Raw genomic sequence first — 10820 nt, forward strand, 5'->3', positions numbered from 1 at the left:
CACATGGTCCATGTACCATATTTGATTTCACAATCTGAAAAAGTCGAGGACTCTGGTCTTTATCCAGAATTTTTGCCTTAACTATATAGTCAATGTCATCTTCTGCTCGTAATTTGGATTCACTATATAACATCAATAATACGTGAGCGTGAGGCAGTCCATGTTTCTGAAATTCAATGACATGAATTTTAGCTATTACTTTGCCAAATAAATGGAATTTACATATATCATTTAAAAGAGCATTAAGCTTAATATTAAAAACTCTTGGCTACCAAGTCAGGTCTGTTTTCAACTTTTTGCCAGTGTTTTAAATTGTTTATAATATCTGCCCATTTGGGGTTATGAATAAATTGGGCTTACCATACTTTATCACAATTGCCACAGCATCCTGATATCGCTGCTGCATATTTCTGGGACTAGCCTCAAAAGATGATGGAAGTATTATCATTTTACTAATTGGCACACTGTCATTTTCAGATCCAGATGTGAGATAATCAATCAAACCACTATATTTTTCAACTTTCAACTTAGATTGGTTTGCTTTAATGAAATTTATCCAATTGGCTTCCAATTTTGAATATGAATTGGCAATATACTGTTGAGTTAATTTTCCTGCATTTAAAATAGGATTGAACATGTCCCTCATAGAGAGATGAAATCTATAATACTGCATTTGTGTGACTTGTGTCCTTACATTTCGTCTAGTATTATTGTCAATTACACTATTGTCTCTGAGTCTTAATGCAATATCCATTCCCCAGCCTTTTTCACTATGTGGAAAAAGAATAAGATATGTCATGGTATCTAATGTAGGAAACAGGATACTGATTTGTTTCATTTTAGTGGCATTTAGATTATTGGAATCTGGTTTACAATGAATGAGCAAGTCCCTTTCAAAAGAAGGTTCTCCATCTTCGTTTCTGAATATGACGGCAACCTCAGTTACATGGGGAGAATTATATCTACCTGGATCACTATTATGATCATATTTAATCGCCATTGTTACTTCCGTGGGAGCAATACCTTTCGCTGCTGCTTCAGATTGGGCTTCCTTTTCTACCGTATGTAGCATCTAGTATGATTTTGTTAATTCATTTATTACATGCATGAGGTTGTTGATGTTGATCATGAGTCTTCCTGAGCAACCTTGGTTTTCTGGCATAGGGCTAATCTTTTACTCGTCGCTTCAGCCATATCTAAAATATACAGTTGAGCAAACTTCCGAGAAACACCATCCAAAGGATGTAAAGTTCCGGGATGATGATAAACTTGTCCGTGTATTCTAAAACAGTATGGCCCATATCCTGATGGTGATGCAATATTTGCACCCACTGAAGCAAAAGCAAAAGAACTATTTATTGAACTAATATTTTCCATGAAACTTTTACTATCAGAATCTTTATCATTAATTTTTTAAAATATGCCAGGTATTCTGAAAAATGTATATCATTTGGACAAACTTTACCTTTACTACAACATCAGGTAAATTTTCCATCAGATGGTTTTTCATCGGAGAAATTTAGTGATGGTCAAAATTGACATGTAACAGTCATTCCACCACAACTATGTTCGATAATTGCATCCTCATTTACTTCATTTTCACTGTGAAGGCGGTTCCTACCAGTATTGGTAGTACTTGTTGATGGCTGTTCTTCAGACACAATCTGTCGACGACAATGGCTTCTTTTGGCTTCAGAGGCACGTTGTGCCAATAGTTGGTCTTCAGACATATTCTGTCAGGGTCAGGAGTCGGGGTGGGGGTGGGGAGGCAGTTGGGGGCGGGGCTGGAGGGGGAGGGGCCTATCAGGGCTTACCTTCCCCTGGCTGCTGGCAGTGGGCCCTGCCCCCGCCATTGCCACTGCTTGCCATCTGTGTGGCACCACCCCCCCTCTTCCACTAGTTGCCTCCCTCTGCGGGTGAAAGGCATGGGGTATGATCGCTTGGCTGGCCTGGGCCTCCCTTTGCGGGGCGATAGCTGGCCGGCCCTGCCCACCAACCACAGCGTCGCTGGTTGGTGGCCTGGGCTTCCCTCTGTGGGGCAATGGATTGTGGAGCCCCCAGATTGATGCCCAGCAGAGGGAGGCCCCGCCCACCACCACTGTGCCGCAGGTTGGGTAGCCTGGGCCTCCCTATTTTAGGCAATCGATGGGGGGCTCCACAATCCATCAGGTGCACAGGGAGGCCCTGCCCACTTAGCCGGGGCTCTGCCATTGGTCGCTGCCCACAGGGAGGCCCTGCCCACCTGGCCTGGGCTCCGCCATTGATCACCGCCCACAGGGAGGCCCTGCCCATTGGCTGGGGCTCCGCCATTGATAGCTGCCCACAAGGAGGCCCTGCCCACCCTGCCGAGGCTCTATGATTGGCCCTCACAGCTGTGGTGGCTTGCCTCAGCCGTTGCGCGGGGGCGGGGGGGGGGGGGGTTACCTCTGCCCTCGAAGCCCCAGCTTCGTCCGGAAGGTCGTCCGGAAGGTCATTTGGCTATCCGGTCTAATTAGCATATTAAGCTTTTATTATTATAGATTGGAGGGTGGGGAGAACCTTTGAAAAACAAACAGTATGGCAGCTGAAATTCATATATCCTATTCATATATTCTACAACCTAGCCAGTCCACTTTTATGTATAAATCCAAAAAAACCTCTTGCATGTGTACACCAGGAGATGTGAACATAAGCAGCAGCCCTCTTCACAATAGCAAACTAGCACAAGAGCATAACCCTGGAAGCAACCACACACCCCTCAAAAGGAAAATGGTGAGACGATGGTATTTCTGCAAAATGGAATGTCATGCAGCAGACAGAAAATTTCAATGACATTCAATATAGATGAACCTCAGCAATATAATTTTAAGTGAATTAAAGTATTATAAAGTGGAAAATGTCTCAAAAGACAGGGCATGTAACATACACTTTTAATTGTATAGTATATATGGAAAACTTAAAGATCCAATAAAAATATATTTTAAAGGCTACCAAGTAAATGATGAATACAGGATTCAGTAAATAGTTGCCTCAGGTTAGGGAAGCAGGAAAAAGGGAAGAAGGGGCCCCCCTGGTTATATCAAGGTTACTGTCAAGGTCTTAGCTTTATTAGGTGGTGCCTATCCTATATAATAAGAGAGGAATTTGCTAATTATCCATTACACCGTGAGGCATAACGACCGGATCACAGATCTGCAGGAGGGTGGGGCAGCGAACTACAAGTGGGCGGTGGAGAGCTACAGGACGGGGCAGGGCAGCAAGCACGCGGGAGGCAGAGAGCTACAGGAGGGGGCAGGGCACCAAGCTATGAGAGGGAATGGGGGGGAGCTACAGGAGGGCGGGGCAGCGGGCGGAAAGCTACAGGAGGGCAGCAGCGACCTACTGGCGCACAGATTCATACGCAGGGCTACTAGTCCTATATAATAAATAGTTAATATGCTAATTAGACTGGACAGCAGAACAACCTTCCAGAACGACCAGGGGGTGTGGCCATGGGACTGCAAGGCAGCCGGGGCTGTGATGGCTGAGCCCCTTGCATGAATTTTGTGCATCAGGCCTCTAGTTATATTATTAAAACTAAATAAATGGACCAATTATGAGACTGTGTCATGAGCCAAGAGCCAATGACCCTCCCTCCTCACAAGTATAAAAACAAGCGGTTTGGGCTCGTTTCAGAGGATCCATGAAGCAACCACAAATTTGCAAAGAACTCCTGTACTAGCTAACTAAGTGGAACTGGAGGAGAGAAAAAAATCACCACCTTGAGCCTCTACGGCAGCGAGATGTGGCTCATCAGCTATGTAATTTATCCTTACATTGGCCCTAGTATGAAGTAGATATAATACTACTTTATTGATGGAAGAATATGAGGCTCAGAGAGATTAGTTAACTCATCCAGATACAAACTGGGAAGGCAGGTATAAAAACCCAGCTATTTAATCTGGAAGGTAAGAATAAAAACTAGATACTTACGATTCCAAAGCCTCACCGACCTTGGCCTCCTCTTGACACTCAAAAAGTATCCAGAGCAAGTGATATAAATTTTCCAAACCCATCTCCTCATTAAAAAATAATACATTTGATGATGGTTTGTATTTATTGAAGATTTATTTTATATGCTAGATCCTATGTAGGATATTTTGAAAACTTGCATATAGAATAGAAAGAGTAATGCTGAAGGTGCCATCTTTTAGACAGGAAAGCACAATAACCAGATTACAATCAACTGGCAATAGACTGACTAACCCAAGACTGGGACCTTTGTAACCCAGACCACTAACTCGCAGGTAAAATGCACATGCAATGACTGGTACCCATCTTGGTTATAGTATCTTCTGGCCACTCAAACTCTCTACATAATTTTATGTAGTGCTACAACTTTTAAAACAATATTCATCTAGTAGTCTCCTTCCACCTTAATGTTTCCAAAATGGGCTCCATTTTCAGTAGTTTCCCCCCCCCCCCCAAAAAAAAAATATTATAGCAAACTGGGCAGCTGATGTTCAGGCACGGCTCACTGACTTAGCCAGTAATAACTAAGTCATTTTTTAGTTAGTGAAAGGACAGATAAATAGAAAGTGAAGGACAGATAAATACTTCAGAAGCTAAATCAAAGGGGAGGCATTTATTCTTCATGTAAAAATCTGTCTTTGGTACCAGACAGAAAATAGTGTCACTTAGATAAAGAGAATAGAGGAGTAAGGTTCATAAAACTGGGTTTGGTTAAGTGTGTAAAGATAATGAGCTCCATGTAGAATTCACTGAGTTTAGAGATGCTGCCATGAGACATTCAAATGGGGATTAAACTAGGGCCTGAAGGTCAATAGACATCAAGGCAGATTTAGCATACATGTGGTAGTTGCATCCATACAGAAAAAAGGGGAAGCAGAAAGAACACCTAGAGAACATCAACATGTAACAGGTGAGTGAAGGTGACCTAGATATAAGAAATAAAAATAGAGAGGTGGGCAGGCTTTAGGAAAGCCATGGGAAAAAAGTTTTAAAGAGGAGGGAATGATGAACAAGCAACAAATGCCATAGAAAGGGCAAGATCTAAATAGAAAAAATATGTTGGATTTGGAGATTAGTGACTTTATGATAAAGCTGAGGTGTAAAAATGGAAATGAGATTCAGAGAAGTGATCAGCAAATAAGATAAGGAGACAATAAACAAAGATCATTTGTTCAGAAGTTTAGTTTAACAAAATGTTAAACTAAACATTTTGGCTTCTCTGAATGTAGAGGCTTTATCAGATGCTCATGGATAGATCCACTAGAGACAAAAAGTTCTTATTCAATTATAGCATTTTATATCCAATAGAAATATAAAGTGCTCAGTAAATGTAAGCTATTTTCCCAAGCACTATTCTAGATATTACTATATCTTACCTAATCATCACAACCCTATGAAGTAGTTATTTTTATCCCTAATATACCGATGAGACAACCAAGACACAAAGAAGATACGGGCAAGTAGTAACTTATCCAAGGTCCCTTAACTAGTAGTGGTGGTCAAGCCCAAAACTTCACTCACAGAGTTAAGAGGGCAATATATGAAGTAAGGGTTAATACATGAACTGTAAATGTTAGTTAAGATTGCACTGATTGTTAAACTAGCTGCAGTTTAATTTCTATTTAAGAACTATTTTTAATTTGAATTTCTGCCTTCTCTCATGTCAGAATCCTACACTGCTAGGATCTGATATTTTTATGCTCTTATGGCACTCAGATTCTGCACTGCATTATAATTGTGTTATCTCTCCTACTGAATTGCAAGTTGCTTGAAAATGGGGCTCTTATTTATCCTTGCATCTCTATTCCCCCCAATCTTAAAAGCAGACAATACTAGACTTACCATGGTCACTTCACAATATGTATACACATATTGAATCATTGTTATATACCTGAAATTAATGTTGTCAATTATTCCTCAATAAAAAATTACAAAAACAAACAAAAAGGTACTAAATAAAGGTTGGTTATATGAATAATCATTTTTGCCTTTTTAAAAGTTTTTAATTGCTGTGTAGGGTTGTTGTCTCTGAAATATTACTTAGGTTGTCTATGTTCAGAACACCTTTGGATCATTCCAATTACTGGTTTTGATGCAAATACTTCTAAAGCAAACATAATTCCCTTGGATAAAACCTTTTATAGATTCCCTATCATCTACTGGTCAAAGGTCGTACCACTTTGTGTGAGTTAGTGATAAGATTTTCCAACCTTATCACTAACCCACCCCACCTGGTTCTAACTATCAAACCACCTGTACTTCCCCAAGGGTACAGAACATGCCACTAACTATGACACCACCTCCTCCATCACCATCAGGACAGAACTGAAATTCTTTTCTAAAGCCTTCCCATACTTGCAATTTTTACTTTCTGTTTTGCTCTCTCCCTTACTACACTATAAATTTCCTAAAACAAACTTTCTACAAGGAACACTCATCATATTTATCCTCAGGTCTGGCAAGAAGAGGCTTAGTGTTTAATAAATATTTATTAAAAGAACTAGAGGCCCGGTGCACAGAATTCATGCACAGGGTGAGGGGTAGGGAGGCTCAGCCCGGTCTGCACCCTCTTGCAATCCGGGACCCCTCGGGAGATGTCCAACTGCTGGTTTAGGCCTGATCCCTGCCAAAGACATCCCTCCAGCAATCTGGGACCACTGGCTCCTAACCGCTCACCTGCCTGCCTGATCGCCCCTAACCACTCTGCCTGCCTGCCTGGTTGCCCTTAACCGCCTCTGCCTTGGCCCCCGCCACCATGGCTTTGTCCGGAAGGACATCCAGAATGGCGTCGGAAGGTCGTTCGGCTGTCAGATCTAATTAGCATATTATGCTTTTATTATTATAAGTTATTAATGCATAATTCAGTAAATCTGCTGGTGCTATATAATACTAACCCACTATCAAAAGTGAAATTTTAGGTAGTTTTCCATTTTCAATAATGAATGGTGCACTTTTCTATTTTATCTCAATCTACAGATTCATGAATTCAAGACAACTTGTACCTTCATTAGCAGCTAGCCATGATCATCACCAAAGACACAAAACAGACCCACAGAGTATCAAAACCTCTCTGTGACCTGGTCAAACCAGTAAGGCATATATATTCACTGGCAAATTATATGGGGAAAAAAGTCACTTAAAAAGCTTTGAAATTGCTCCAATTTAAGCATGTGAAATGAATTAAAATTACACACTTCTGGGCAGGTATCTTGCTCATATTTTTATCTCTAGGTACATACTACATAGAAGATACTCAAATGCCTCCTTTTATAAAAATTGTGTCATACCCAGCCCTAGCCAGTTTGGCTCAGTGGATAGAACATCAGCCTGGGGACTGAAGGGTCCCGGGTTCGATTCTGGTCAAGGGCCCATGCCCGGGTTGCAGGCTCGATCCCCAGTAGAGGGCATACAGAAGGCAGCCGATCAATGATTCTCTCTCATCATTGATGTTTCTATTCCTCTCTTCCTCTCCCTTCCTCTCTGAAATCAATAAAAAAAATATATTAAACACACACACACACAAACAAAACAAAAAAACTTGTGCCATCCCAAGATAGCTATGTCAGGATTTTGGATAGGCCAAGAATATAATATGATTTCGTGTTGGCCTTGAGGCCTTTGGCAAGTCATCTGAATTAACATTTTAGTTTTCTCATATAACACCTCAGTGTGTTTGGAACATAGTATTCTTTAGCAAGTCTTGTCATAAGGTACAATGTGTTATGAAGAGATCTTCACATTTCATCCTAGAATAACTAAGTCCTTACAGTTATCTTCAAGCTGCTTCACTCATGTTACTTAACCCTTGGGCTTCATTATCTTCATTGTGCACATGGGGAAAGAGAAGTGGAAGGAAGGATATAAAGTGACTTGGCTGAAAAGACCCACCGAGCCAGTCACTTAAAAGAGCCTTCATCTTAACTACCAGTTCCCTCATCCTCTTTTCAAAGAACCATTTTGTGAAACTTTCACTGACAGCAGGCAGAACAGAGTGTCAAATTAAGTATTAGCTTTTACCTGTTTAGTCTGAACGAATAACCTAAGTTTCCTAGACCTTAAAGTTAAGGTAGTTCTAGGATTGGATGGATAAAGTTTTGCTGACTGAATCCAAGTTCATGTAAGTCTAAATTTCAAGACAGCTTGACCTAAATTTTAACTGTAAAGGCATGTTTGTTCTCTCTCTCTCCAGGTCTCTCATTCTTTCCAAATTTTGTTCAGTATCCTTTGTGTTAAGTCATACCCTGCCTTTCCAGGTCAGGGTCAAGGCTGCCAGAATTTTCTTCTACCTAAACAGGGAAGCAATCCCTCCCCAGTCTGAAGGATCCCAAGGCACCCATCAACTCACATCAAACTTTAGACCTGGACTCCAATCTGAATTGTTAGGGAAGCCCAGCATTTTCTAATTCCAGGAACACCCCCACCCTGCCACACACACACACACACACACACACACACACACACACACACACATTTTTACAATGCTGAGCCACCCTCGGAGGAGTGCCTCTTCGAATCCTCACCCCATTATTGAGTCCAGAAAAGGGAAATGGCAATTCCGCTCAGATTCAACAAGAACTCTTATCAGCGTTGCAAGTAATGATGAATTAGCAATCATAAACACGGGCCCTGAAGTGAGGTAATAATCTAAAGATTCCCGTATCACACGTGCGGAGGGCACATTATTTAGCAGATTCCATTTCCTGGGCCCAAATGACTTGCACAACTGGGCGATCGGCACAGGCTCCGAAGGGGGCAGGGAGCTCCTAATTCAGTTTACTCTGCTTCACTCTAAAATTCTACACCGAAATATTCTCCCACAGGCCTGCCCCCTTATGATGTCAGTTCTTCCCCCCGACACTGAACCATCATCGGGGTGCTCTTCCCCTGCGGCGGCCACGGGCCACCCAGAAACTCAATTCCAACCACAGCTCGCGGGGCTCGAGCTAGCAAATCCCCAAGCCCCGCACGCCCCGCAGCCTCTGCAGACACCGCAACCCCAAATTGGCCATCCCGCCCCCCACCCCCCCCCCACCCCCCTCCACGTCCCCGCGTCGCTCATCCCTCCACGCCAGGCTCCACCCTCTCTCCATCCTGGAGCGGGTGCAGGCACAGCCGTGCGGCCGCCTGCGGGAGCGGTCCCCGAGCGGGCACCTACCTCCCACCTCCTCCTCCTCCTCCTCCTCCGGGGCGCGGCCGGGGGTGGGGGTCAACGCTCGCCCGCTCCTCCAACGGCCCAAACCGCCGCGCTGGTCAGTGCGCAGGGAAGCGGGGCACCGAGCCAGGTGTCGACGCTCACCTCCGCGCCACCCCCACCCCCCCCCCACCCCACCGCGAGCGCCGACCCCCGGCCGGTTTGCCCCCGACCCTGCCGGTGCCGTCGCCGTCGCCCCTCCCCAGGCGGGCGCGTCACTATCCCCGCCGCGGGGCTGGGCTCTCACCGTCACGTCCCCGAGAGCCGCGGGGAGACACCGCTCGGCGTCCCGGTCCGGACCGCGCAGCCCCGAGGGCCCGCAGAGGCGCGCGGCACGCGGCGGCCCCGCCTCTGCCGCCGGCTCCCGCCTTCCCCGGCCCCGCCGGGCCCCGCTCCGCCCCTCGCGGCCGCGTCCCCGCCTCGGCAGGTTCGCCAGGTTCCCACCCCGCCCCCGCGCCGCCGCGCCGCGGGCTCGGCCACCTCCCATTGGCTCCGCTCGTTGCTGAGCGACGAACAACCGCCGCCGGCATTGGTCCGGTGGGGGCCGGGCGTCCCTCCCCGCCCCCGAAAACCCCCCGAGCGAAAGAAAACCTCCTCCGCGGGGCCGAGCGGGATGCGGGCGCAGCTGCGGCTGCGGCACCTGTTCCGCCGGCCTGCGATTCACCCCGCCCGGCCCTGCTCCCCGCCCCTCCTCCCGCCCGCGGGGCTCGGGGCCCCGTCGGGGAAGGGGGTTGTGGTTGCGTGCGAGCACGTGTTTCGGGGCCCCAGGGAACCCCAACACGCACACGGGGAGCAAAAGGGAAGCTCCCCGAAGAGCCACGTGCGCTGGTAAAAGTGGAGAAAGAAACCAGACAACAGCCGGCACCCGGAATTAGGCCAGACCCAGGGGAGAGGGGTTTCAAGCGTCGGGAACCGTGGATGCCAACCACCCCAACCGGGAGAAACTTAGGTGTAAAATGAAGGCACAGAAAATGACCTAGGCGGGAGACAACGGGAAGACTTAAGAAATGGCACTTATGGTCTCGAAGTTTATGTAGAAATGTCTCACGCCCACCCAGCAACACATGTGAAAAGAACATGTGTGCCTGCTGCCGCCGCAGCCGGGGTCAGGCCGGCTCCTCCCCCGTCCCGTCCCCTGTTCCATGTCAGCCTGAAGTTCTCCAGGGGGAAGAGGGGCCTGGAAAGGAAAGATCAGATGGGGGATCGCAGGCATACGAGGAGAGTTATAAACACAAAGATGTACTCTGATGGAGAGAGAGAGAGTGTGTGTGTGTGTGTGTGTGTGTGTGGGTGGGTGGGTAGGTGGGTGGGCCAAGGGATTTATTTTACTCAAGAGGGGGAAAGACAGGTTTGGTGTTTTAAGGAGCCTCCTGAGAGCATTTTGAAACTAAAATACCAAAATATGAGACAAGAAAAAGAAATATTAACAATGAAGAACCAGGGAGGGACGAGTGTCCCCTCCCTCCCTCCCAATTTACACGCACATGTCCCCAATCCTGGATGAAAGATCAAGGCGAGAAAGTGAGCACGCCTGGGTGACAACTTCAGCGTCCAAGGACATCCCGAGCGAGCAGGAGTCCCTGCTGGATGCTCTTGCCTTTAGGCGAAGGACAGCCCAATAACCCGTCTGGGCCCATCA

The 10820-nt window shown here is 46.0% G+C and overlaps 1 protein-coding gene across 2 annotated transcripts in view; it reads right to left on the minus strand.

Annotated features, from left to right (window-relative positions):
• Positions 1–9471, minus strand: part of SSX2IP (SSX family member 2 interacting protein) — a 40356-nt gene extending 30885 nt beyond the window's left edge. The window contains exon 1 of one of the 2 annotated variants that reach the window (XM_054721211.1): positions 9429–9471. The gene's annotated coding sequence lies outside the window, so the exon portion shown is untranslated. The remainder of the gene's footprint in view (positions 1–9428) is intronic. The other variant, XM_054721210.1, reaches the window with a different exon arrangement.
• Between the last annotated feature and the right edge of the window lie 1349 nt (positions 9472–10820).

Source organism: Eptesicus fuscus, chromosome 9, assembly GCF_027574615.1.
Source record: "Eptesicus fuscus isolate TK198812 chromosome 9, DD_ASM_mEF_20220401, whole genome shotgun sequence".
NCBI classification, from domain to species: domain Eukaryota; kingdom Metazoa; phylum Chordata; class Mammalia; order Chiroptera; family Vespertilionidae; genus Eptesicus; species Eptesicus fuscus.